The sequence below is a fragment of the Balaenoptera ricei genome, chromosome 17, assembly GCF_028023285.1.
Source record: "Balaenoptera ricei isolate mBalRic1 chromosome 17, mBalRic1.hap2, whole genome shotgun sequence".
In the NCBI taxonomy this organism is placed as follows: Eukaryota; Metazoa; Chordata; class Mammalia; order Artiodactyla; family Balaenopteridae; genus Balaenoptera; species Balaenoptera ricei.
In genome coordinates, this window is record NC_082655.1 from 28593385 (window position 1) to 28619255 (window position 25871).

Below are 25871 nucleotides of genomic sequence, written 5' to 3' on the forward strand. Positions count from 1 at the left end.
CAACGTGAAGGTCTGGTACCGAGTAGGTGCAATAAATGTTCAGGAAAGAAATGAACGTATAAATGAAGAAACAATTCACTAATGCTACTCTAAGTTTTGCTCCCTTCATGGAATTCCATGTGGTTGTTTGATACTTCCAGCCCTAATTGCAAATATCATTCTTATTTTGGGTTTTTTTTCTTTCCTGGTACATAGGATCTTGATGGTGGGAATAATGTGTAGTGCACATTTTTATCTCTAGCCCCTGAGGCAAGGTTTGGCATCAAAATATGCTTGAAGTTAAAAATTAAAATCAGTGTGTAAAGATTCAGTGTCCAGAAGAGTCATGATAGATCAGACTGAAATTATGTTGAAGAAAAATTTCTGGGGAATAGTCTGTAGAAATAAAGAATTGTTGGATATATTGTTATGAAGAACTTATGAAATGTAAAGAGCTAAAGAGATGCTAACTCAATATGATTTATGCTGAGTTCATTTCCCATTACTGGATGTTGACTGATACTCTGTTAATGTATACCAAAGTAAGGTGAAGGTTGCCTCCAAAAGATATAAATCTCACTTTACAGCCATTCTTGTTCTGTTCTTATCTGCTGCTGTCAAATTTAGTCATCTGTGGCTTCTCTGTCACTCATGAAACTGTAGAAAACTATTTTTCTAGATATCACTCTGCATCTTAAATTTGTATTTTTAGAGCCTATTGAAATCAAGGATCCTCCCACGTAACAGGCAAAGCATTTTCTTTAGGAGACACAGAGTCAAGTGAAGGCAGGGGATATACTAGCTGCTAACTTAGCCTGCTGTGATAAGTTTGAACTTTTCTGTTTTGAGTAATTTTGTGGAATTCAAACATATTTATTTAATATGTACTTATCATTTGTTTTTGAACACCTGTCATTTACCAGTGCCTGTACTAAGTATATAATATTTTTACAAACTCTTAAATAGGAATAGTTCAGGGGTCAGCAGCCTTTTACTATAAAGGGCGAGATAGTAAATATTTTAGCTTTTTTGGGCAATATAGTCTTTGTCTCAACTACTTAACCTGGCTATTGTAATGCAAAAGCAGCCATAAACAGCACATAAGTGACCAGGCATGGTTCTGTTCCATTAAAACTTTATTTAGAAAAACAAGCAGTTGAACTGGATTTGGCCCATGACTGTAGTTTGCCAACCAACTGAAGCGTTGAACACTTTAAATAAAACAACAAATGGCATATAATGTATTTCAAACTATTGTTGTATTTTATGACTAATTTTTTTCAAGTTCTTCATTTCATCATCAACAGAGCTTATGAGAAATATAAACCAAATAATGCTGGCTTTTAGCTCGTGAACCAAAGTTTTGATTTAAAATTTGATTTCTCTTATGACAGAGTCATGGTTAGCATTATCTCTCTAAAAAACATCACCTAAAAAATGTAATGTTAACACTGTACTTTCAATAATCCTGGGGGCTACTTTTCTAGAAGATATGATGCACTCTCATGGGTGATTAAGTCAGGAGTGTTGCAGAAGCCAGCATAGGAGCCAGTTGGAGAAGGTGCATTTACATGTGGATCCGTAGTTGGTTCTCCTGTCCCTAAGCAAGCCAGCCCTTCGGTTTTTATATCAAACCCTCCTAATTTACTAATGTCAAAGACTCTTCTTTTACAACAGTCACTCTGTGCTGGTATCCTGGTCCCACCACTTACCTATTGTTAGACTTTGGGCCCTACTGAAACTATTTCTGAGTCTCAGTTTTCTCTTCAGGGAAATGGTGAAAGAAATTTTACCTACCTCCCAGGGTTTTTGTGTGGAAACATGAGATGATGTATACCAAGTGCTTATGCTAGGGCTTGGGGCATAGCAAATGCTAGAACAGCGAAAGGTATTTTTGAAACTAATAATAGAAAACACTCATTACTATGCATCAAGTCCTGTTCTGAGTGCTTCATTTACACATTAGCTCATTTAATCTCAACAATAGTATTGTGAGGAAGGTACTATCATCTCCATTTTACAAACAAGGGAATCCATATACCACTTACAAGGGGGTAAAACTGGGATTTGATCTAGGCAGCTTGTCCCAATCTGCTCTTTAACTACTCCGGCTGCCATCGAAAAAATGGAATTCTCTTATCCTGTCCCTAAAAAGGCAACTGTCTCTTCTTCCCCAGTTGAGAAGGGAAGATAGAGGTTGTCAAACTTTCTCTTACAAAAATGAAGAGGCCTAATGCTGTATTTGGGTAAAGGAACATTTATCACAAACCTCTCTCAATCACTGACCTACCTAGAGGTCCCTATTCCCACCGCTGGGAAATACTTCAGTTCTGAATTAGAACATAAAATGCATTTTCTTTTAGAATAAGTGCTATACAAGTATATGAAATATAATTAAATAGTATCACTAATGTTATACTTCCTGTGCATAAAAGCCAAATGACTAACGTAAGCCAGCCTATTTTAACATTTCATCAATGGGAAAAACCCTGTTGTTTCAGGCATTGATTTATAAATGACATTTACTAATGCCTGCATATAGAATCAAAATAACACTGCACTCTGCAAATGGGCTATTTATTTGATATCTCTGACTGTCCTATTTAAAATCATACCCCTCCTATTTCGAGTTTTCATATCCTCCTTATCTGCTTAATTTTTCTCTACAATCTGATACATTATGTGTGTTTGTTTATATATTATGTGTATTTATTCCCTGATTCCCACCTCCCACCCCCCCCTTTAGAATGTAAGATCTATGGGACAGGGATTTTTGTCTTATTTTTTCATCACTGTTTCTCAAGGTCTAAACAATGCCTGGATCATTCAAGCAGGTGTTCAACACATTTTGTGGAATGAATGAATCAATTTAACTGTCACATATATAAGAAGAAGTTCCCCTTTTCTTAGGCAGATAGGCCCACTCTATACCTAATCTCTGAGATACTAGTACCCTGGGCAGGTATGTGAGGACTTTGAGTGTAGCGTTGCTATCAGAGGGTTTAGATCAGATGTTAGGATTAAACTCTTTGCCCTCCTATTTTTTGACTGGGGGCCCTGATTTTAATGTTGCTAAACCTCAGATCCCTCACCTTTAAAACTGAGATGAGAAAATTATGTCTATGTCAGAGGCACAAATGAGATGAGATGTGAAAATCCCTCAGAAACATGCCTGGCTCAGTGTAGGAAAAGCTCAATAATATTACCTATCAAAAAGGTTAATAAACAACTGACACCTAGGCAAGTGGGACACACTACTTGCTTGGTGGGAGGAAGACAAGGCAAGTGGTCTGGGGCATGATTTTAACTGAAGAATCTAAGGTAGCATATTTAAACAGTGACTCTCCACCTGGGGTGGGGAGGCTTTGAGGAGGGTTGTAAGAATCTCTTGGAAGTTTCAGCCTTTTCCGGTAAGCGGCCTGAGGTGACCGCTAAAAGTGGTTCACTATTCACTTGACCAAGAAAACCCCACAAAATCATGCGAGTCAAGAGGTTCAAATCTTCGTGTTCACTTTAAGAACACTCGTGAAACTGCCCAGGCCATTAAGGGTTTGCATATCCGAAAACGGTTTTGTGAATTTTATCCTTGCTAATCACCATGCTTCAAGTTGTCTTCATGATAAATTACTGGTGTTTTTGAAAGAATAGTTCATATTCCTCCATGTTACTAAATAACTTGACTCTACCCTTAATATTGGGATTGTATTGAGTCAGTTTGGTTGAGGCAGGAAGACGGCCTTATTGAATAAATAGAATTCTAGTCATAATATCTTTACTCTGTAACTCTTCAAATGATAGCAGCAGCATCTGAAAGTGGGTCTACATTTACATCAGTTTGCAAAAATTATTGTGCCTTCCTTAAATGCTACCAAGAGTTTCATAATGGTCATTAAAAATTATTTGAGAAAATTCATACCATCACAGCCTAGAAATTTCTGTCTTTTGGCTGAGTTTAATAGGACCATGAGTTTTCTTTTGGTGCCTCAGTTTTCATGATTTAAAAAAAAAAGTTTCAGAGTGCATGGATAATTTTCTATTTTAAAGCATGTTTAGAAGGGGACAACAAGCCTGATATGACTTAACAACCTCTTTTGATTAATTATTCTGAGGAAATGGGTGGAGTTGGGGAGGAGCCAGCAACAGAAGTTGTTATTCATTAGCTTAAGAGCCACAGTGAATAACAGCAGTTTTCCACCTGTGTGAATTTTGGGTCTGCATTGGATTTTTGAGTGGCTGGCACAGACTTCTTGAGATGGGAGAGCTCCCCTGAGGAATAAAAAAATATTCTGCGTGATGCTGAGGTGTGAAGAGTAGCACTGATAGAAAAAAGCGTTATTATGTGGAGCCTCTCTGGTTTTTGCCTTTAGCATCTCAAGAGTCTTGGTGAGGCACAGGAAGCTGGTACGCTTGCATTTGAACAAGAAGGGTCAAGCACCCTCGATCGCGCGGATCTCTGTTTATTAAGGGTGTCTGCACCTCATGATACCCTCTTTCTCTGAGATAAAGTCAAGAGCAAAGTTAAAGTAAAGGACTGTGTGCAAAACGGAGTGTGTTGCTTTTGTCCCAAGGCTAATTGCTTTTACATGTGTTTCCAAAATCCTCTAAAGTGGACAAATATCATATGATATCACTTATATGTGGAATCTTAAAAAAAAAGGGTACAAATGAACTTATTTACAAAACAGAAGTAGAGTCACAGATGTAGAAAACCAACTTATGGTTACCAGGCAATAAGGGGTGGCGGGGTGAGGGATAAATTGGGAGACTGGGATTGACATATACATACTACTATATATAAAATAGATAACTAGTAAGAACCTGCTGTATAGCACAAGGAACTCTACTCAGTACTCTGTAATGACCTATATGGGAAAAGAATCTAAAAAAAAGAAGAGTGAATATATGTATATGTATAACTGATTCATTTTGCTGTACACCTGAAACTAACACAACATTGTAAATCAACTATACTTCAATAAAAATTAAAAAAAAAAAAAAAAGTGGAAAGAGCCAAGATGTTTGAGGGGGAGGAAAAACAGACTGAACACTAGGCATGTCAGCTGGGGATGCTGATAAAGGAGAGATCTGGCTCTAGGTGGTGAGGAAGGACTTACTGCCCGTGAGCTGGTCCTATTCACGATGTTTTTGAGTAAGGGGTTTATCCAGGCACCTGGCTCCTCTCCATTTGGAGGCAGGGCTCCCCATGGCAATTTTGGCAAATGCAGAAATCCCTGCCCTGTGGCAATGCATCACATCTGATGTGATCTGGCCCTTTGTCCTAAGATCCTTGCCTCAATGAAGGGGAATGAAGTGCTAAATGTGAAATTGTACCCGTTGTGGGTGTGTCACTTGCTGCAACAGTAAAGGAAACAACCTTGAGGACAATGAAATGGCTCATCTAAATAGGGCACCATGCGTAAAGACCTCTGACTGTCCAAACAAAGTGATGGATTTTCCTAATTTGCTGGAGATGTTTATTGGGAATAAGTCCCAGAGGAGGTCCACTGCAAGTACGCAAACGTCACTAAGAAATTAGATCGCCTGTAATTTACTACTGCTCCAGTTCATTTTTTCTAAACAGGAATGCGGCTGAACACTGTTACCATTCTACCTCTCATCTACTTTTCCCACTTCCCACAACGAACTGCCACGTCCCCTCCCTCTGCCATTGCCCCTTCTTTCTCAATCAATATTGTCCATCTTATCACTGAGAAAATAGAGACCAGCTTGTGAGAACTCACCACTTCCTGCCCCAGAACTTAAAACTGATCTGCAAAATAGTCATTCTCATCTCTTTTCCTTGTATCTTATTCATTTCCTCTTTCATTCACTCACTTTTCCATTTATTTATTTAACAAACATTTATTGGGTACCTCTATGTGCCAGGCACTGTGCTAGGTGCTAGGTGATGTAAATGGGTCAGTGACTTAGACACAAACCCTGCTGACAAGGAAAACAAGGATGCACCCTTTTCTCTCCAAGGCTGACTGCTTTGCCTACACTCTTTATGGTATCCCTTCTTGCGTCCTCAGGAATGGTGCTCTCTCCATACTCAGTCTCACTTGTGTATCTACAAATAATTCCTCCCACTCTACCAGCTCTTTCCCATCAGGATTTATACAGGCTCAGGTTTCTTCATCTTAAGAAATAAAATACAAGTAAAACAAACATAAATACCCTGCCCTGTTTCTCACTGTCATTATTGCTCTCTCTCTCATAATCAAGTTTGTTAAGACAGCTGTTTACTCTTACTCTCTTTCCAGTCTTTTTCCCCTTAGAAATTCATTCACCAACTCCATGAGATCTGATTTATTCCCCCCTTCACTTTATGGAAACGCTACTCACAAAGGTTACCAATGCATGTTTTAGGTGCTTTTTCAGTTCTTATCTTTTCCTCTTTATTGATCACTATTGAAAGTCCCTTCCTCTGGCTTCTGGGACTCTACTTCTCCTGTTCTTCCTCCTTCCTCTTTGGCAATTTCTTCTGTTTATTTCATAGGCTGTTCATCCCAGTCTCCCTACAATTCTAGCTACTCCAGGGTTTCCATTCCATTCCACAAAATTTCTTCCTGTAATTATACTTAATCCGGAGTCTTCCACAAACCTGATTTGTTCTCAGATCTATATCTCCAGGCCAGATGTTTCTTCTGGGCTCTAGTTCTATATTTCTAACCGCACCCATGTATCCTATTGACACTTCAAATACTACGAAGGCAGAACTGAATTTAACATGCTCACCCCCACCCCCCGAAATATGTTCCTCCACCAATTGTCTTCATTTAGGCAAATTACACTATCCAATTAATAATAACGTTTATTATTTTCATGTTCCAGGTACTCATATGGGCATGAGATTCCAGAATGCAGACTCTCAACTGTCATACCACTTTTTTTCTCAATGGTGCAAGTGTTTGAGTCCTTTCTCTCCCCCTTTCTACACATCTACATATATCAAATCTTTTGATTCTATTCCAGATGTATCTATTTCTTTCTATCCTCACTGCTATTTACCCCATCATGTGAGGCCTTTGCAGAATTACTCAGATTATCTCACCCATATCGTTGCAGCACTCTCCTAACTAATGCCCTTGACTTTGATCTAATCCTTTGCCTACTGAAAACAGTGATCATCCTCAAGCATAAATGTAATTATAATACACCTTGCCTTGCAGTCTTCCAGTGACTTTTCATAGCCTTTAGAATATTGTCCAAATTCTCAATATCCTAGATTAAGACTTTATTTCCTGGTTCAGTCTCCTCTTTTGTTGCCCAGCCTTAATGAGCTACTTGCAGTTCTTTGGACTGATTGTGTTCTTTCTGGACTCCTGGTCTTCACCGGTAGAGTTTCCTTTGCATAAACCATCTTCCTTCCCTTCTTCACCTACAAAGCTTCTATTAATTTGCAAGGCTCAGTTTAGGAGTCTTCTTTTCCAGAAGGCCTTTTTGATGCCCACCTTTCCCCAAGCCATCTAGGTCAGGTAACACTAATCTGTGCTTTTTCCCGTGATAACACTTATTCCTTTATGACTTTAATGATCAGTTTACTTTCATGTTTTTTCCTGTTAGACTGTGACCTTTTTGTGAGCAGGAACTCTGACTTGTTCATTTTTATACCCTAGTGCCTAATACAGTGCCTGACATATAGTAGGTTTTCAATTGAATCGTAAATGATTAGGTACAAATTTGTCCTTATTTCCACTATTTTCCCATTCCATATAAGAATGCACTGTAATAATTGAACAAGGCCATCTTTAATTCCAGGATCATACCTCCACTGTGCTCTACAGTTGGTTTATACAAAAGTAGTGACTCGATTGCTCTTAACTTATTCAGAGACTTGTCTAATTGATTTGTAAAGAAATTCCTGGTGGTCCATTCTAGCGCTTTGCAATATCTAGTCAAATATTTCTCCTGTAAATTCACCCTGAATCTGAGCTTCTTTCTATCTTTCCCAGTAGAACAGAAACTATCTCAGTGCACACTTCTCTCTCACTCTTCCCACCCAGATTTTTCTATATGCATAATATTTCAAACGTTTGCCAAGTAGAATCACTCACAAAGCTGAACTCTTATCAGAGGAAACATGGCAGGGTGTCAATCCTGCACATGGGGTCACTTGACTTTAAAAATGATCTTTGAAAAGTCATGGGGTGCTCTGCATTAACTCTGTCTCTTTCCTCTCTCATTCTCATGATCATGCCACCTCTCTCACTGAGTCACTTCCTTATTTTCAAAGCTAAGAGCTGCTGCCTGCGGAAAGTATGCTGAGTTCTCCCATAGTCATAAATCCACATAAGACTCAAACAACAAAGGCACGGGATGGAGAGGCAGAGGATGCTTTACTTATTTGCAGCTACTATAAAATTATGTTCAGGCAATCTATCCAAGAGAGATAGCTTTTGGCTAAAAGTGTTGCTTATAAAATGTTGCAATATTTTCTTTTCCAAAATAATATTATCTATTTTTATTTCAACTAAATATGGATGTCAGGTGTTTTATATTATTCATCCTATTCATGTGCACATGTATTTAGCCTTGTTTAATTTTCAGAGCTAAATTAATTTTTAGTTTATTCAAGTGCTTTTCAGGTGCCTCCCATGCAGCTCTGAAGAGCTGTGTTTGACTCTAGTGGCAAGGACACAACGTCCCAGTTTTAGATAAATCCACTTATTCATTTAACTGAACCTTCTCGCTCTCCTTGGCTCATTCTTCTTTCTTTACTTTCCCTCCTAACTGGAATCATCCACTACAGCTATGCCTTTGACACTCTGGCTGTTCCAAGAGGGGGAAATTGTGTGGTGTTTTTTTTTTTTTAATCTGTAGCAAAGAATCCAGTCATCTTCTAGCCTCCTAAATGCATACATTCCTCCAGAACTAGGTTTTTGTCAGTCTGTCCTTCCATTTTAAAAAATTCAACTCTAGCCAGAGTCCGGATCAGGATGGTGGAGTAGGAGGGTCTTGAGCTCACCTCCTCCCAGGGACACACCCAGACTACAACTATATATAGAACAACCATCTCTGAGAACAACCTGAAGACTAGCAGGGCAGCTTTTCTACAACTAAGGATATAAAGAAAGGCCACATCGAGATGGGTAGGAGGGGCAGAGATGTGGTACAGTCAGAACCCACAACCCCAGTTCAGTGATCCACACGTAGGAGGGATATCACGACCATGGAATTCCCCTCTGAGGAGCTAGGGGTCTGAGCCTTACATTGGGCTCCTCAGCCCAGGGGTCCTGCACTGGGAAGATGAGCCCCCATAACATCTGGCTTTGAAATCCAGAGGGGCTTATGGCCAGGAGAGCTGGAGGGCTGTGGAAAACTGAGATTTCACTCTTAAAGGGCTTGCACATAAACTCGTTCCCTCTGAATCCCAGCACAGAGGCAGCAGCTTGAAAAGAACCTGGGTCATATACAAAGGAGAATCATTGACTAACATAAAGGCAGGTACCAGAGGCACAGGTATCTGGCAGCACTTTCTCTGGGGACGAAAGCACTGGTGGGTGCCAATTTTCTTTTACTTTCCTTTCACCTAGCTGGCCCAGTGCTGGCAAGTGCCATTTCTGTCACGCTCCATCAACCTAGCTAAAACCGTGCACCCCACCCCGGTGTTCTCTGGGACCCACCTCACTCAACCCACCTGTCCTGGCTGGCCCCTCTGAAGTGGCTCTTGTCCTCCCCAACCTGTCAGGCTATTCTAGCTGGCACAGTGCCCCTTCAAAGTGGCTTCAGCTACAGGAAGGCAGCCCCACATATCGATGTATCAGCAGCAAGCGAGGTTGGACCTCCCAGCCAGCTGCACGGGGGGCCAGCCCTCATAACAGCATGCCTGCAGCAGTTGCAGACAGGTTTTGTAGACAGCTGGCCAGGGACCAGCCCTATCCACCAGGGAGTCTGCAGCAGTTGTGGCTAAGCCACACAGCTAGCTGGCCTGGGAACCAACTCTGTCCACCAGGAGGTCCGCAGCTATCATGGCTCAATCACAGTAGGAGGACAAGCACATCCCACACAGGGGATACCTCTGGAGCACCTGCCTCTTTTGACTAAGTGAGATTGTACCATTGAGCCCCACAGAACACCTTCTACATAAGGCCATCCTTTCAAGACTGGGAGACATAGCTGATATATATAATATACAGAAACAAACGCAGAAAGTAAGGCAAAATGAGGAGACAAAGAAATACCTTCCAAATGAAAGAATAAGACAAAACCTCAGAAAAAGAACTAAATGAAACAGAGATGAGGAATTTACCAGACAAAGAGTTCAAAGTAATAGTGTTGTAAAGATGATTACAGCACTCAGGAGTAGAATGGATGAACTCAGTGAGAACTTTAACAAAGAGGTAGAAACTATAAAAAAAGAACCAATCAGTATTTTTTAGTAACTGAACTAAAAAATACACTAGAGGGAATAAAAAGCTATTTAGAGGATGCAGAAGAATGGATCAGCGTTCTGAAAGACAGGGTAATGGAAATCACCCAATTAGAACAGCAAAAAGAAAAAAGAATAATTTAAAAAGTGAGGATAGTTTAGAGACCTTTGGAACAACATCAAGTGTACTAACATTCACATTATAGGGGTCCCAGAAGGAGAAAAGAGAGAGAAAAAAACAGAAACCTACTGGAAGAAATTATGGCTGAAAATTCCCTAACCTGGTAAAGGAAACAGACAATCAAGTCCAGGAGGCAGAGACGCCCAAATGAGATGAATTGAAAGAGAACCACACCAAGACACATTATAATTAAATTATCAAAAGTTAAAGAAAGAATCTTAAAATCAGCAAGAGAAAAAAATTAGTTATGTACAAGGGAATCCCCATAAATCTATCAGCTAAATTTTCAGAAGAAATTTTATAGGCCAGAAGGGATTGGCATGATGTATTCAAAGTAATGAAAGAAAGAAAAACTTATAACCAAGAACCCACCCTGCAAGGTTACAATTCAGAACTGAAAGAGAGATAAATAGTTTCCCAGAGAAGCAAAAGTTAAAGGAGTTCATCACTACTAAACCAGTCTTACAAGAAATGTTAAAGGACTTCTTTAAACAGAAAAGAAAACGCCATAACAAGAAACAAAAAAATTATAAAAGACAAAATTTCACTAGTTAAAGCAAGCAGACAATAAATGTAGTGGATCAACTATCTATAAAGCTAGCATGAAGACTGAAAGACAAAAGTAGTAAAAATCATCTATACCTAAAATAATTAGTTAAGCAACAAACAAAATAAAAATATGTAAAATACAACGTAAAAAACATACAATGTGGGGTAGGGGGAGTAGCAAACTGAATTCAACAGTACATTAAAAGGATCATATACCATGATTAAGAGGGATTTATTATTATAGGGATGCAAGGATGATGGTTCAATATCCAAAAATCAATCAAAATGATATACTATATAAGCAAATTGAAGAATAAAAATCATATAATCATCTTGATAAATGCAGAAAAAGCATTTAACAAAATTCAACATTCATTCATGCTAAAAGCTCTCAACAAACTGGATATAGAGAGAATATAACTCAACATAGTAAAGGCCATATATGACAAACCCACAGTTAACATTATGGTAAAAATCTGAAAACTTTCCTCTAAGATCAAGAACAAGACAGGGATGTCCTCTATCAATAACCACTTTTATTCAACACAGTATTAGAATTCCCAGGCACAGCTGTCAGACAAGAAAAGAGATAAAAGGCATCAAATTAGAAAGAAAGAATTAAAACTGCTGCTGTTTTCAGATTATATGGTACTATATATAGAAAATTCTAAGGACTTTACCCCAAAACCATTAGAACTAATAAATGAATTCAGTAAAGTTGCAGGATATAAAATCAATACAGAAATCTGTTGCATTTCTATACACTAATAACAAACTATCAGAAAGAGAAATTAAGAAAACACTCCCACTTACAATTGCATTAAAAAGAATAAAATACTTATGAATAAATTTAACCAAGAAGATGAAAGACCTCTACTCTGAAAACTATAAGACACTGATGAAAGAAAATGAAGATGAAACAAACTAATGGAAAGATATATAGTGCTCATGGATTGGAATAATTAATATTGATAAAATGTACAAAGCAAGCTACAGATTAAATGCAATTCCTATCAAAACATCAGTGGCATTTTTCACAGAACTAAAGCAAATAATCCTAAAATTTGTATGGAACCACAGCAGAATGCAAATAGCCAAAGCAATCTTAAGAAACAAAAAGAAAGCTAGAGGTATCACACTCCCTGATTTCAAACTATACTACAAATCTATAGTAATCAAGACTGTATAGTACTGGCACAAAAACAGACACATAGACCAGTGGAACAAAATAGAGAGCCCAGAAATGCACCCACACTTATGTGGTCAATTAATCTATGACAAAAGAGGCAAGAATAAACAGTGGAGAAAAGAAGGCCCCTTCAATAAATGGTGTTGGGAAAACCAGACAGCTACATTCAAAAGAATGAAACTGGACCATTTTCTTACACCACATATAAAAATAAACTCAAAGTAGATTAAAAATTTAAATGTAAGACCTGAAACCATAAAACTTCTAGAAGAAAACATAGGCAGTACACTCTGACATCAGTCTTAGCAATATTTTTTTAGATCTGTTTCCTCAGGCAAGGGCAACAATGACAAAACTAGACAAATGGGACTACGTCAAACTAAAAAGCTTTTGCATAGTGAGGGAAACCATCAACAAGAAGAAAAGGCTGAGTACTGAATGGGAGAAGATATTTGCAAATGACATATCTGATAAGGGGTTAGTATCCAAAATATACAAAGAACTCTACAACTCAACATCAAGAAAACAGAACAACCTGATTAAAAAATGGACAGAGAAGCTGAATAGACATTTTTCAAGAAAGACATAAAGATGGCCAACAGGCACATGAAAAGAAGCTCAACAGCACTGATATGAGGGAAATGCAAATCAAAATCACACTGAGATATCACCTCATACCTGTCACAATGGCTATTATCAAAAAGACAACAAATAACAAGTGTTGGCAGGGATGTGGAGAGAAAGGAACACTGGTGCACTGTTGGTGGGATTATAAATTAGTGTGGCCAGCTTAGAAGACAGTATGGTGGGTCCTCAAAAAATTAAAAATAGAATTACTGTATGATCCAGCAATTCCACTTCTGGTTCTGGGTATTTATCTGACGAAAACAAAAACACTAATTCCAAAAGATATACGCACCCCCATGTCCATTGAAGCATTATTTACAATAGCCAAGATATGGAAACATAAATATCCATCCACAGATTAATGGATAAAGAGGATGTGAGATATATATATATATAATATATATATATATAATGTATCTACTATATATAATAGAATATTACTCAGCCTTAAAAAAGAAAGATGTCTTGCCATTTGCAACACATGGATGGACCTAGAGGGTATTATGCTAAGCGAAATAAGTGGGACAGAGAAAGACAAATATTATATGACTTCACTTATACAGGCATACCTCAGAGCTATTGTGGGCTTGGTTCTAGACCACAGCAATAAAGGGAATATCACAGTAAAGTGAGTTACATGTAATTTTTGGTTTCCCAGGGCATATAAAATTTGTTTACACTATACTGTAGTCTATTAAGTGTGCAATAGCATTTTGTCTAAAAGAAACCAATATACATACCTTAATTAATTCTTTACTACTAAAAAATGCTAACCATCATCCAACAACCCAGGGTTGCCACAAAACTTCAATTTGCAAAAATTGCAATACCTGTGAAGTGCAAAAAATGAAGTATGCTTGTGTGTGAAATCTAAAAAACAAAACAAACAAACAAAATAAAACAGAAACAGACTCATAGATACAGAGAACAAACTGGTGGTTAGCAAAGGGTAGGGTGGTGGGGTGTTGGGTGAAATAAGTAAAGAGGATTAAGAGGTATAAATTTCCAGTTATAAAGTAAATAAGTTACAGGGATGTAATATACAGCATAGGAAATATAGTCTGTAATATTGTAATAACTTTGTATGGTGACTGATGGTTACTAGACTTATAGTGGTAATCAATTAATAATGTATATAAATGTTGAAGAACTATGTTGTACACCTGAAATGAATACAATATTGTATGTAAACTGTAGTTCAATAAAAAGGATAAATAAATAAATAAATAAATTCAACCCTAGTCATACCTTCTTTCCATTATTCTATTGGTTCATAAATGCACATATCTGATTCTGACTACTCACAGTCTAAAATTTTCCAAATCCTAAATACTTACAATGTAAAATTTCCATATCCTCATTTAAGCTAAAGATTTCTGACAGTGTTTTTAACATCTTTTCCCTTAACATTTCTTTCAACAATTTTACCATTTTTGGTCTCCTGAAAAAATCTTTGGAGTCATATTTGATCCTTCTACCTTTACATCCAGTCTTTACTAGTTTAGTCATTTATCAGTATGTCCCTAGGCACCATGACAGGCACTATGGACACAAAAATGAATGGGATAATATTTCTGCCATTGTGGGATACACAGTCTGGTGGGAGAGACATTTGAACAAATTACTACAGCAATGCGGTGCGCTCAGGCCCTCATTTGACCCTCTCATAGATCACGACTCAGAGCAGGCTTTCTTTTTCTCCACTGGCAGGGATTGGTGTTTGTCCCTTCCACTTGTAGCATTTTGTTCTTGCATCTGTATGGAATGCCTGTGGCAGGGGGAGTATGCACACTGGCTTGGAGGCAGGAAAGAGTGTGGCCAGATAAGGAAACTGCTTGTAGAATGGTATGTTGGGGACAGAAAGGGGATGAGGTTGAGAAAGTAGGTGGGGAGCAGAACATAAATGTCCCAGTGTGCTATGACCTTGGATTTAAACCTATAGGAAAAAAAGGATATTGGAAGACTTCAGGCAGCATGATGATGTTATCAAGTTTGCATTTTAGATGATTCTAGCAGCACCCTGGGGGATGAATTGGAAGAGGGCAACTAAGAGGCAGGGAAGTTGGTTAGGATGCTTATGCAACAGTTTGGCGAGGCAGAGAGACCAGCCTCCTGGTCTACAGTGCAGGGAGGACATGATGAGACTGGAATTAAGAAAATAGCATTAGAGAGGAGAGGTTGGATGTTGCGGGCGGATTTCAGAGGGAAAAAATTCCAGGTGTGACAACTTGAGGAGAGTAGAAAGTTTTGAAATAGGCATGAAAAAAGGGAACCGGTGATGGTCCTGTAAACGGATCAGCAGAGGTTAACGAGGGCCTGTTGGAAGGGAAACTCCAAGGCTGGGATAGCTGCGCCCTATAGAAGGTGATTTCCCTGGTGCTGCTCACCAGCCTGATGACAGGCTTGGGGAGGCAGGTGGTGGTCCTGTGCTTGGTTTTCTGGTCTCACTGTTCCAGCCCCAGTCTGCATGTCCTCCAAATTTATTTCCCATAAACTTTTGGCCCACATCTGACTAATCTCATTACTATTCATCAGACAGAAAATGCTTTTTAAAATTCTGGGCTTTTTTATCCTGTTGATAATACTGTCATATCCTTCCCATCTCCCTCCTTTATCTGGAACGACCTCTCCTCTCAGTCTCTTTACCCCGGCCCAAACATCCAACTCCAGGAAACTTACTTTAGCCCTCACCAGTCTCACCTTTATTTGATTTTCTCTTGCCCTACGGTTGAAATGGAGCAGGTGTGCTGGGTCAAAATCCTGGCTTTGCTACAACCAGCAGGTCACTTTGCATTCATTTGCCTCCAAATTCTCTTCTACAGTTAGTTCCTACTTCTCAGGATTGTTGTGAAGATATATTTAGTTCATATAAACTTAATGTGCTTAATGTATTTCTCTCTGGGCACATAGCAGAGCTCAAGAAATATTAATTTGATCTTATGAAATATACTGTTAGATCAGCCTGGAAGATCAACCTCTATTATAACCTCTAAACTTTGTTGTTTTGGGGAATTACCAGTCTGTATTTTTTGCTATTTCATGAATAAGGCGGGGTAAATAATATTTTAACTATAGCATATAATTTAAATATAGTAAATAAACATTTTTAAATGCTTACTATGTACTAAGCATTTCCTCACAGCAACCCTATGAGTGGGTATCATTAGTATCCCATGTTACATTTGAACAAACAAGTATCAAGAAGTAAAATAACATATCCAAAGTTACAGAGATAGGAAGTAGAATTGAACTTACATTTTTCTGACTCTAGAGCTCATGCTAGACTCTGCCTTCAGGTAGATGTCCAATGTACGGGACCCCTGGCTCTAACTGCAGCCTGAGCTGGGAACTTGAGCTTTTCAGAGAGGTGGGAGGTATCAAGAGTGGGGAGGGCTTTACAGGTGGGAAAAATTACATGAGCAAGGTTGCAAAATCAAATGAGCTTATTATACATGGGAGAATCTGGCGAGACATACCCGTGTCTATGAGGAAGGAGTAAATACAGTTACGACTGTTCTTCCTCTTGTATTCTGCTCCATGCTTGCTACCACCACTGCCCGTCTAGTCACTCCGGTTGAGAATCTGGGACTCACTTTAGGAACTTCTCTCTTTTTCATTTGCCAAATTAGTAGTTAAATCCCACTCATTTAACTCTTGTATATCCTTCCTAGACTTCTCTACTGTTACGCCCTAATTCAAGTCTTCTTTGCTTTTTGCTCGGATTGCAAAAGCCTCATTTCTGTTTCCCTGTTTATGGGCTGGCTTCATTGTAAAATTTTATGAGTGAAGTTCCCAAAAGTCAAATCCAGTTTGCCACTGCCCTTATTAGAGTCCTTCAGTGGTTCCCTGGTGCCTTAGAACCAGATTTAGTTGCTTTCAGTGGCACACAGGGACTTCCAAGGTCTTACCCTGGGCTCTGCTTGGCTACGTAAATTCTGCTGGTTTCATGTTGGCCTGGCAAACGCCTACTCGTTTTTCTAAAGTGAAGTGACTCTTCTCTGTTGAGGGCCTGCTCTCCAGCCTTATGTATGGTGTTCACTCATTCCTTGTTGCCTCTTCTGCACACTGTACAGCCTAACTTTGTATTTTCCAACTTTTTTTTTTAACTTTAAAAAAAATTATAGTTGATGTACAATGTTATATAAGTTACAGGTGTACCATATAGTGATTCACAATTTTTAAAGGTTATACTCTATTTATAGTTATTATAAAATATTGTCTATATTCCCTGTGCTGTACAATATATCTTTGTAGATTATTTTATACATAATAGTTTGTACCTCTTAATCCCCTAACCCTAACTTTCCCCACTCCCTTTTCCTCCCCCCCACTGGTAACCACTAGATTTTTCTCTATATCTGTGAGTCTATTTCTTTTTTGTTATATTCACTAATTTGTTTTACATTTTAGATTCCACATATAACTGATATCATATAGTAATTATCTTTCTCTGTCTGACTTATATCACTTAGCATAATACCCTCCAAGTCCATCCATGTTGCTGCAAATTGCAAGATTTCATTCTTTTTTTATGGCTGAGTAATATTCCATTGTATATGTGTACCATATCTTCTTTATCCATTCAACTGTTGATGGATGCTTAGGTTGCTTCCATATCTTGGCAATTGTAAACAATGCTGCTATGAACATTGAGGTGCATGTATCTTTTCAAATTAGTGTTTTTGTTTTTTCACACCTGTCAGAACGGCTATCATCAGAAAGACCACAAATAACAAATGTTGGTCAGGATGTAGAGAAAAGGAGACCCTTGTGCACTGCTGGTGGGAATGTAAGTTGCTGCAGCCACAGTGGAAAACAGTATGGAGGTTTCTCAAAAAACTAAAAATAGAGCTACCATATGACCCAGCAATTCCACTCCTGGGTATATATCTGAAAAAAACAAAAATACTACCCCAACTGTTTTGAATGGTGATCTTTTGTATTTTACAGAAAGTTCCATAAGACAGTGATTATTATTAGTTTCCTGAAGTAATGCCTGACATGAAATTGGTGCTCAATAATTGTTTATTAAATTAAAGAAACAATGGATGAACAAAGCCAGAAAAATGATGAAAAGGTCAGATTTTAAAGGGCTTTGAAAGCCAGTCAGAGGAGATTGGGGATATTTCATTTTGAAAGAAGATGATGTGTGCAAATTGTTTTAGGAAAATTAGCCACCTAGGAGCACTCGGATAGATTTATTCTCATCTTAATACTTCTGCTCACACTGTTTCCTTCCCTAAGTTGCCATCCCTCTGCATTTCTGTGCATTCGGTCCAATGTAGCTCTCTCATTGGGGAGGATATTTGAAAGGCTCTTTGGAAAGCCAACAGGATTCTGTATAAAAAGTAAATTATGATTTGAGTCTGCCATGTTTCTGAGTCAGTCTGTTCTGTCTGGAAGGGGGAAATCTTGCTCAAAAGTCTTATCTAGTAACAAACTCACTATCCTACTAGATGGTTGCTAGTTTTTCTGTTTTGGAATTCAAAAGACATTCAATAAAAGACAATAAATTTTAATTAAAATCAGTGAAGGATATGGAATAAATAAACAATAATTTTTTAGGGAGCAAAATAGAGTGTTGGAATTGATTTAGCTCCAAAGTATACATGTATGTACTCTTTTACACTTTCATTTATTATGTATGATACACACACACACACACACAGAGAGAAGTGTACTGATCAGTATTTAACAATCGGCTCTCCACAAAAAAAGGGAGGGGCCCTGAAATGTCATATTTGCTGATTTCTGCAGTGTTAGTACTCCAACCATGACCAATTTTAAGCAACTAGTGTGATGTCACTGAACATAGATTTGAGAAGAAATGCTAGTCACCTGCTGTATTGCAAAGTCTGTATTCTTTGGCTGCAACACACGACTATCTATAAACTCTTTTGGGAGCCTGTGACATGCCAAATTCAGTGCTGAGGACACTGGGGATACGGGCCCTACTCTTATGGATGTTAGTGGCAATGAGAAGACCAACAGGTAACAATTATGATACATAAGAATTACTAAACCAGAAGTATATGCAATGTACTGTGGAAACATAGGTAGAATACCTAACACACATGGTTATAGCTAGGCATTCAGTTATATACATCTGCCTGAGACATTCAGGGAAGGCTTGATGGGATGCATGGGGGGCACCATTTGATCTGAGACTTGGATGATAATTGAGAGTTTGCCAGATGAAAGATATTCTGGCTGAGAGAACATAGCATGTTCAGAGAACTACAAATAATTCAGTATCACTGGAGCATAAAGTCTGAGTTAGGAAAGCCATAAGTGATGAAGCTAAAATCATATAAAGGACCCAGGATCTTACTTGTTATGCTAAGATGTTTAAACTCTAGGCCTCCGGGAACTTTAAAGCATTTTAATAACATATTTCTTTGTTAGAGAAACACCCTAGTGAGAAATGTGCAGAATGATTTGGGGGGACAGTGGAATGGGAGTCAGAGAGGCTTGGTGAGGTGTGTCCTGAAATAGAGCAGGTGAGAAATGGTGAACTAGAACAATGGTAGTGTGAAGGAGTAGGTCAAATAATGAGTTATCAGCTAGAATCACTAGCACTTGACTACTATTTGGATTTGGGGTGAGTATATAGGACAGAAAAGAACTTAGAAGGACTCCTAGATTTGTGGCTTGGGAACCTAAAATAGGAAAGAAAAAAAGAGGTAGGGGTTTACGAAGGAAAAAAAAAAAAGGATTTAGTTTTAGACATATTGGATTTGATGTAATTACATGATGTCCAAAACTCAATTAGGCGTAGGGGTCAGGAGATGTCTTTGTTAGAGCTGTGTACTAGACTCTCATAGTTGGGAGTTGTAATCATGGGTGTGGGTGTAAGTAGGTAGAGTGACAAAGGTCAGGGCTGGGGAGGAGAGATGGGAGTTAGATATAGCAGGACCACAATCTGGTTCAGGCTTCCCTCAGTAGACAGTTCACTTTCATTGCCCCACTTCAGTGATACTAGACTATTCTCTCCTTGAACGTGCCCAGTCCTCCCCTATCTACTCCTCCCTTTCTGTTGAACTTTCTTCCTTTTCTCTCTGTCTCCTTATTGTTGCTTTTAGACATTCCGCCCATCTTTACAGGCCCAGATCAATGCCATGTTCTCCATAGAGCTTTCCTCCATTCTCCGCCATTTTGCTTTTCCCCTCATGGAGGCTTCGTCCTCTATTGTAGAACATAATGGTCTGCTCAGGATTATTTGTGTACATGTCCAATAGTGAGCTCCTTGAAGATGAAGAGTGTGTCTTTCTATATCCCAGTGGCCCCCCCCACCTAGGAGAGCACTAGGTGCTTTTAGGGCTGTGAGTGAATGTTTCATTAAGTTGAGGAGGATAGTGAAAATAAAGTGACCTACTGCAAAAATCTGCTTGATGTTGATCTAGCTCTAGCTTTATACCTTTCACCCTTCCCCCAACTCATAAAAAAAGTAAAGGAGACTAAGAACATGGTTACAGCCCAGACTTAATCTGTCTGGAACTTGGTATATCTGCAGTTTGAAGAATTCACAAGAGGCTATGTAAAGAAATATACTTTGTCATTTTCAAGGTTAGCTGAATTTAAGGTGTTTTTTGGTGTGTGGTAAAATCAAGAATTCTGTACAAGTGCAGGTTTTTCCTTTTTGTAGGCATACAGGAAAATTTATATTTCTTTACTGGTGAAATTATGTCTCAAAGCTGCAAGCATAAAATTGGGAATACACAATGTGCGTTCATCTAACCAAAGGACACAAAACATGTAACTGCAGGGCACTTTCACTGAGGCAATTTATGGCATATGTAGTTTTTCCTTATATAGGATGTGAATTGGAAAATGGAAAACTTTTCTTTAATAATAAAATAAGATTGCACACTTAGATAACTGTGTGCTAAGTTACAAAAATTGCACTTTTTTCCCATCTAAGAGATCTTTATACTATTAAGGATGTAGTTGAACCCAGAAAAATGGAACAAATAAAACAATTAAAAATGAAAGGTGGATCTGTGAAAACAGTACAAAAACAGTCCCAGTAAACTTGAGGAACCTCTGATTTAGGCCTAATGCTGGAGAGTTTAGTGTCATGAATACACCCTTTTTTGTTGTTTTTTGCCGCACCCGTGGCATGTGGGATCTTAGTTTCCCGACCAGGGATCGAACCCGTGCCCCCTGCAGTGGAAGCATAGATTCTTAACCACTGGACTGCCAGGGAAGTCCCAATATGCCTTTTAAGGTTAATCGTTGATTAAGCTACCCACACGACTTAAGGGACTTTATGTTTCCAAATGTCAGCCCTACTGCCACCATTATGCCTGCTTTCCTTTGTTTCTTAAGTGTCTTTCCTTGTTCAAAATTTCTTCTTTAAAAAGTAGGTAACACTTGAGGCAGGAGTTGGAGGGAGGCAGGGGGAGAAGAGAAAAGACACATTTAAGCCCTTTCTTTATCTGAATTCTTCATTTTCCATGAGCACAACCTACTCGGATTACTCAAGAGTCAGAGTCAGAGTCAGGAGGCTGCCTAGGGGAATGGAAGTCACTGAGAAGTAAAGGACTGATGGAAGGGTAGTTGATGGTACAGGAGGGAGGAGAGACAAAAAAAATCCAAAAAACCCCACGAATTTAGTCTGATGCATCTCATCTGATTTGAGTAACTCCATGAGGAATTGTTAGTATCATTTTATTAATGAGAAAACTGCGGCTGAGAAAAACTGACTCATAATCTTATCCATTTTCTTTTACTCTGTGCTGTTCTTGAGAATATTAATTTCACATTTTGTGTAAAAACAGCGTATAAAATTATATATTTGTATATTGACTATAATGATATAAAAAAGATCAAGTGAAAACATGAAAAAAAATATGACTAAATGCTAATAAATTGTGGTTTTTGAGAGATGGGGTAAAGGATGCCTTTTTTCTTATTCCTAGTTTTCTGTGTTTTCCATAATACACGACTGCTTTTCTATCATCAGCAGCAATAACAGCAACAAATAAAAGGCATATATTGTTTTAAGAGGAAAGCTGCTTTTGTCTCTTGGGCTACCAACATTCCTCTAGGAAGGTAGAAGGCTTTTAAGAAATTTATGTAAACAAAGACTGTTTGGCATTTCAAAGGCTTTTTCAGCCAAACAAAATCCATAATGAAAGTTTTGCCATAAACTTTTGGAGTTTCTACTTGGACTATGTTGCAGTTTCCCACCAGTTATACTGTAACAAACAAACAAAAAAGTACGTTAGTGTGACTCAACTGAAAATGAAACTGGTAGCCTGATCTAGAAAATATTCTGCCTACCCCTGTATCCTGTGGAAATAAAATATTTGAATTGAATGTGTTTATCCATAGTGTAGTCCTTTACCAAGATATTTCTGCATCTCCAAAATACTGAAAGATCCAATCAATTCCTTTGAAATACAGTCAATGATAAAGATATTTTATCTACACAATGCTGAACACCTGAACTGACTGAACGGAGAGAGATCTTTTGGTAGTGTGTAGATAGAGCTGAAATGGGAAAAATGTGATCATTTAAACCATGTCTCCATTATCATTACAGCCAATTGTAAAGCAAAAGATTTAGTCAATCAGATAATTCTTTTGTCTACACATTCCAAGCCATTATTCTGAGTAATTTGTTTCATTGAATTTACCAAATATTTAGTTGGTTTCCTAAAACATAATTGAATCTGAATAATAGGAAGAAAAAAGATTCTGGTCTGAATTTTCTGCATAGGGGATATAAGTTAAAAGCAAACAAATGAACGAACAAAAACCCCACACTTGTCCCTTACATATAAATACTCTTTTATTTCTTCTTAAAACGTAGCTCTTTTAGGCTATGCACATTTGACTTTCATTACTTGGTTAGAAAGACATGGTCCAGACAGAATATTTATTAAAATGTAAGTTAAAATTGCCTGAAAGAAAAACATGCAGAGAAAATATTAGAATAAAAGTTCTTGGGTTATAGGAGGTGGAGTTAGAACCTTTGGAAGATTTAAGAAAAGAACCGTTTCAGAAGAGGAAGAGCCAGATCAAAGGGTCACTGATTTTGGACAAAACTGACTCCCCTTCATGGCTCTCATTCCATTCACTGGGGGCACTACCGTTCTTCCAGACTCGGAACCCTGAAGCCACATTGAATTGTTCCCTCTTCATCCTTTGTATCTGATACATTCACATCTCACCCTCTCTTTCTTTGAAAGCTCTCTCTGGTTCACACCTTACTTTACATTCTCCTGAGAGAGAGTTGTGCTACTTCATGCCTGAATTACTACCAACAACTTCCAAAGTGGTCCCTCTGCCACAAGTCTCTCAGCCTCCAACCCTGCCTGGTCCACAGCTGTCAGATTTATTGTCCCCAAACGTCACTTTCCTCATTGCTGCCGCCTGCTCATCACTCACTTTCTTCACTGTCCCTCCACTAAGTTCAAACTCCTTGCTCTGCCTGATAGTTGGGATCCTCCACAGCCCTTTCCCTCATTCTCCTTCTCTCTCTCTCTCTCTCACACACACATCAATCCAATCTTACTTTTTGCTGTTCCCCAAAGACTTCATTTTAGTCAACCAAATCACTACATACTATAAAAGTCCCCCTCCTGACCCCGTCTCCACATCCATCCCATTCTCATCCCAGCCATGTCCTTTCTGTGTAAAGTGCTGTCCCTCTTGACTTTTACTTTCCAAATTATCATCCTTCCAGAGCCTTCTCAAATGCCACCTCTTCCATGAAGGCTTCTCTGATCCCTCTAGCTCCATAATTTCCTTTCTTTTCTCTGAACTCTCCTATCTATAATCAATACTGAATTACACGACATATTACTTCAATACACTTCTATTGATTTATATGGCATCCCTTGTTTCTCAAGGAGGGTATTATTGACATTTGTAACAGGGCACTTCATTGTGCAGGGCTGTCTAGCACATTTCAGGTCATTTGGCATCCCAGGCTCCTGATGCTAAGTGACAGGGATGTTATTGTGACAACCCCAAATGCTCTGAATACAATTCCAAATGCCCTAATTATTAAAAAGTTCCTTGGAGGGGCTTCCCGGGTGGCGCAGTGGTTGAGAGTCTGCCTGCCAATGCAGGGGACACGGGTTCGAGCCCTGGTCTGGGAAGATCCCACATGCTGCGGAGCAACTAGGCCCGTGAGCCACAACTACTGAGCCTGCGCGTCTGGAGCCTGTGCTCCGCAACAAGAGAAGCCGCGATAGCGAGAGGCCCGCGCACCGCGATGAAGAGTGGCCCCCACTTGCCGCAACTAGAGAAAGCCCTCACACAGAAACGAAGACCCAACACAGCCAAAAAAAATAAATTAAAAAAAAAAAAAAAGTTCCTTGGAGAAGTTGCTATATCATATACACACCTGCTCAACAAATGATCTTTGTTTAAATGGTGAATGCATATTTTAAAGAATAATATTTCCCTTACAGTTGCCAACATATTAAAAAAAACTCAGAATGAGACTAATTAAACATTCAGATGAACCAACACTCTATGTTAGGTGTTTTTCATAAGGTATTTCATTAAACCCTCACACCAACCCTGGTTGTTATTTATCCTTATCCTTAAAGATGAGGAAACTGAGGCTCAGAGAGTTCTGCTTACCCAAGGCCATACATCCAAGCTTGATTAGAGCCCTGGCATTTTAAAGCCCAGGGTATTTGGAGTCAAATCTTTGGCTTTTTCTCTTACCACTCAGCCTCTGTAAGGGCAGCCTATTTGTAACAACTTCGAAATAAGAGTGTGAACATGTAACACAATTAGCAATTTAAAGCACATTATTAATGCTGATAGGTGCTAATGACTATAATTGAAAGGGAAGATATTAGACCAGACAAACAATTTTTTAGAATTTGAAACAAGGATCTAAATTAGAGCCTAATGAATGAATCTACTCCCTGACCTTCTTTGCTACAGACATTACCCTATGTTTAGTCTCTAACTGAGATGTACATATTCTTTACTGTCTTATTGTATTCTTTACTCTCTTAATGTTTGTCTTGGCAGATGGCCAACAGATCTCTCTAAGTTACCCATAATCAAGTTTTGGGTAATAGATGCCCAATGCAAGGCCCAGTAACTATGCCTTGTATTAGGTAGTACTGCTAGACCCAAAGCAATAGAAATCTAAGAGCTGGCAATAGTTGCTCAACTCTTCCCCAGTTGCTCAAGTCTTTTTATCACCTGGGCATCTTTAATAATAAATGTTATATAAATCAAGTATCATGGTATCATTTAAAATGTTGTATATATTTCTTTCTAGTGACAGTTCATTATTCATTTCATGCATGTCTAAAACACCTACATTTATTAGTAACTTATTTCACTATGTACCCAATGTCCAGTTACAATTCTTCATATTTCAGCTGATCCAGAGTTTAGGAAGTGATAGTGTGGATGATTCACGTGCTTACTTTAAAAAGTACACTCAGTTTCTATCTATGCACATAGGAAGAACTATATTCCTGCAGGATTTAAAAAAAAAGAAAGAAAATTCAACCCATTTCATAGAGCCAATATTGTTGATTTCAAGTTTTTCTTTTCAGCTCTGAGGAAGTTTACCATCTATTTTTTTTTCTGTTTAACAAAGAAGGAAAAGGACCTGAATGCCAAGTTCATAGATAACTTAGAACAATTGTGTAACTATAGGTAAATGTGCATAGGATATAAAAGTATTTTATTCCTGTATTGTCTTATAAACCATATCTACTGAAACAAAGTTAAACCATTTGTTTAACTCATATAAAACCATTATTCAACTGTAACCACCTGAGCATTCAGGTGATCTGAAACATAAAAGGATTTTTAGTTATGCTTAGCAGGAAAAACAGACATTTAAAAAAAATTCAATAATTGTTTGTAACAAATTGAGCTTGGTGTTAGCCTTTTATTAGAACACTTCCTGAGCAAAGTGCATTTTGAACTTCTACATGCTGGGACACTTTGTAGGGAGGTGGAGGAGAAAGTAATAGAATCTT

The 25871-nt window shown here is 38.4% G+C and overlaps 1 protein-coding gene across 1 annotated transcript in view; it reads right to left on the reverse strand.

The window, feature by feature from the left end:
• TRHR (thyrotropin releasing hormone receptor) overlaps window positions 1-25871 on the reverse strand; it is a 41859-nt gene that overhangs the window by 14649 nt on the left and 1339 nt on the right. The gene's annotated exons all lie outside the window — the stretch shown is intronic.